The sequence below is a fragment of the Tarenaya hassleriana genome, unplaced genomic scaffold (genome assembly GCF_000463585.1).
Source record: "Tarenaya hassleriana unplaced genomic scaffold, ASM46358v1 Cleome3, whole genome shotgun sequence".
Taxonomy (NCBI): domain Eukaryota; kingdom Viridiplantae; phylum Streptophyta; class Magnoliopsida; order Brassicales; family Cleomaceae; genus Tarenaya; species Tarenaya hassleriana.
Window position 1 is genome coordinate 1789312 of NW_010966177.1, and position 4357 is coordinate 1793668.

The window sequence follows — 4357 nt, forward strand, 5'->3', positions numbered from 1 at the left end:
CCCAGCTCGTCGTAGTCTCTCCTGTTGGCTTCCGGGAATATTATCGTCTTCACCTGGCTCCTTCTCGCCGCTATCGTCTTCTCCTTCACCTGAAAAGATACACGTTTTTGTTTCATACGTGGGTCCCATATCCCATATATTTAGCTAAAAAATTTTTGATAAAAAATATTAAAGACCCCATTTAAGTTTTTGTTTTGTCTCCTCTTCTCTCATTTTTTTTATTCTTTTATTTTTTAAATTTTTCTCTAAATATTAAAGTTTTGAATGATAATGGTTTTTATTTTGAGGGTTTGACTTTAGTTTTGGGTTTTTAGTTTTTGATTTTTGGTTTTTGGATTTTATAAAATTGTAAATTTAAAAAATTGTGGCTTTGGATTTTTTGTTAATTTTTTCATAAAGTAGATTTCCAGTTTTTAGAAAAACTAAATTTTAAAAAACTTGATTGTCAATTTTTCAAAATTTTAAAATCTAAAAATTTCCAAAACTCTTTCCATTCAATATCTAAATCTTGTGTCGTTTTTTTTTAAACTTTATTTTCATCTATTTTTTTATTTTCTCTCTCTCAATTTTGTAAAAAAAATTTTACAAATCTAATATTAAAACAGAATATAAAAAATAAAGAAAATTAAATTGAAAATATATAAAAATTGCAATTTTATCTAGTTTTTTTATAAAAATTATCTATTTCAAAAAATCATAAATAAAATTATTATAGATAAATTTTTAAAAACAAAAAAATCACAGAATTTAGTAGTAAAATGTAAAAATTACTTTGACAGTATATTTTATTAATTTTTTATATATTTTTTTATAAAAACTTTTGGAATGAATGTTTAGTACGATTTTTCATAGTCGAACACGGTATTTTTCTTAATTATTATTTTTAGAAAACTTAATTTTCAAAAATGAACCAAATTTTAAAAAATAGAAAAATAGATTTTTTTAATAAAAGACCTAATTTCTTTTAATAAAAATCAAAATCTAACCGGACCGAATATGATATAATAACCTATTTGTACATATTTTTCTAAAACCGAAAGATCCGAACCGATCTATTTTCAAACCAAAACCCGAATCGAATACGGAAACGTTTATGTATTGCCCCCCACTAACATGTTTTTCTAGGTTTGACACTGTGTCAATCACATGCTTATTATAACCATGTATATGCACTTTGAGTTTTGGTGTAATGAAACTTACTCTCTCGTGAGTGTCGTTTCGCTCGGTCAGCCCAAGAATTTCCCACACGAGTTTCCTCTTCGCAAAGTAACATTTTGCTGTCAGATCTCCATTGTGTACCGCTTCCAACTACGAGAAAGCAAGCAAGAAGAAGAAGACGAAAGATCATGGTTTTTTTTTTTTTTTTTTTTTTTTTTTTAATTTGTTAAAAGGTATATCTGTATTCATATTAAAACGAAAAGGGTTTCTGAATTCATACGAAAGGAAGTAAATTTTGTTTATATATATATATACATACATATATATGGTTTATACCTGCCAGTCGTCGATGACAATGGCGGACATATGGAAATTCAAAGCCTTGAGTTTCTCATTAGGCCGCTGAGGAACAGACTCTTGGTTTTGTCTGGGGATTTGGTTTCTGTTGTTGGAGAGACTTGTCTCCATTATGTTCATAGCGCCCGGAACTTTTGCGCCAACCAATCCCAACGGCGTTGCCTGCAAAATTTTCAGATTCCAACACATTATATATATATATATATATATATATATATGTGTGTATATAAGGTCTCTATAAGTTAATATAAGGAAATGAAAAAAAGGGAGATGCGTAAAATATGCAACCGTGTTTTGTTTTGTTTTTTTTTTTTACGAAAGTGATGTGTATTAATCTAGCAAAAATGTATTAATCTAGCAACCGTGTTTTGTTTTAAACAATAAAATAATTAATTAATTAAAATCAAGGTAAAATTAATAAAATAATTAAATAAATAAATAAATTACAGCCTTTTATATGAAAAATACGACCCAACTCCGCGGGAAAAAAAAACCCTAACGAAGAAGAAGGAATATGTTAATGACAGAAGGGGTTTTCTTCAACCATGCTAATGACAGATGGTAATCATTAACAAAAACAACACATGAAAATAATTTAAAAAAATCTACCAACAAGACATGAAAATACAGAGAGTTTTCCTTCAAATAGTAGTGTGTGTATATATATATATATGAATTGCTGTCATATCTCCATTGTGTACTGCTTCCAAGAAGAAGAAGAAGCAAAAAACCAGAAAAAAAAAAGAAGAAACACCAGAGGAAGGAGACCTGGGGAGGAAGGTTTGCGATGGGGAAACCGCCATTGTTGAACTGTGGAGCTGCTCGGCTTCCTTCTCCACCTCCGTCCCAACATGGGTTCTGTTCGCCTCCAAATACATTGGCCATTGTCGCGCTCTCTCTCTCGGGATTACACGATAACAGATTTTCTCCTTTTCTCTGACTATATATATATATATATATATATATATGTGTGCGTGCGCGTGCGTGTGTGTGTTTTAACAAAAATATAAAAAAAATTATATGCACGTGTACGCCGTAAGATCTAACCAAACTTTTAACCCAAATATTAAAAAAAAAATAATATTGCAAAAAGGAAAAATCTTTTCAAGATTTCTTAATATACGAAAGTGCCGCGCATAATTATCTGTTTACGTTTATATATATATATGATGAATATTTTTTTATACATGACAAATAATGAATTTCATATTTTTGGTAAAATAGTATTAAATTTACCGAAACTAATTTATTTTCAAAGTATTCATACTCTTTTTTTGAATTTTTTTTCATTTGAACATACGTATATGGTGCTTTACGGGATCGTATAATTCAACGTTCTTGTGCAAAATATATTACATCATAGATGTAATTTTAAGAAAGAACATAAGAATGTTCTTTTTTTTTATTGTTTTACCGAAAGAAAAGGAGAAGATAGAATCCTTAATAGATTTGATTATTATTATTTAATTGGTTTAAACTAAATAAATTCATTCAAAACATTTTTCATTGAAAGTTTATTAAAGTAAACCTACAAATATTCTAAATTTATGCAAAAAAATATTGTATATATATATATAATTATTGTAACTCTATAAATCAAATTTCTTAGCTAACAAACTAACATATCTAAATAACAGCTATAGATCTATTAACACTCCCAGTAACTACATATGAGCAATTTAATATTACATATTAATATAAAAAAGTATGGGATAATGATTTAGCTCCATGATTTTTAACTGCCGCCACGCGTGCGGCTCAGATTCTCTATTTTTAAACAAATAAACTTAGCCATTTATATTATTATTTTATTTTATTTCATTAGTCCATTTTCAAACAAGTTCATTATCTATCTTTTTCAATATATTTCTCCTAAATTTATTTTCCACCAACTTTATAGTTATTGATTAAATCAAGCTATGGATGGCGTCACTAAATCTGGAGCATGGATCATATCCAAAATTTTCAGTCATGTTGGTAAACAATCAAATGATTATTTAACCGAAAAATTTGGATTTCAAATTTTTTTTTGATAAAGGTTTGTGGATTTCAAAATTTTAGAAACATAATAAAATTGTATATACTTATTAAGATATTATATTTAAACCTTTTATATATATTCCTAAACATGCGTTCATGGATTATTATGAAATATATAAAACATGTGGTTTACATGTTTGAGATTCATAAGTTTGATAAATATATATATATATATATATATATAACATCCACATCATATAATGATATGATTAATAGTGATTTAATGATAAAAGGTATTAAGATTAAATGTTCTTTCTCCAACGTGTAAAGATCGGTGAATGATGAACCTTTTTGTTATGTGAACGGAATACTTTATATATTTAAATTTTCTATTTGATTTTATAAATAATTAGCATCTTATATATACATGCATTATTCATCGGGCTTATCTCTTTAGCCATTTTTAAATTCATAATTTTTATTTTTGTTTTTGTCTTGCCCTATAAAGGAATTGTTCCAGAGAGAACGAAAATAAAACTATTGTATTCTAACGAATTTTACTAAAGAACTCGATCTTTATGATAATATATAAGGCAAAATTAATAAAAATATTGCAAGATTTAAGAAAAAGTTGTAATGATGAATCATGGCGGCAGACAAGATTAGCATGACTTCGGAAATAAATAAAAAAACGAAAGAAGGTATCGGAATGACTTCATATTTTCAGTGGGAATATGACCAAATGGATCCCACAACTCTATATATATATATATATATGATATATATAATATATATCCATAGTCAGGAAAATGTTCTATTTTTTTTTTCTGGATCTCTAATGTTTTGTTATTGAGAATTTAAA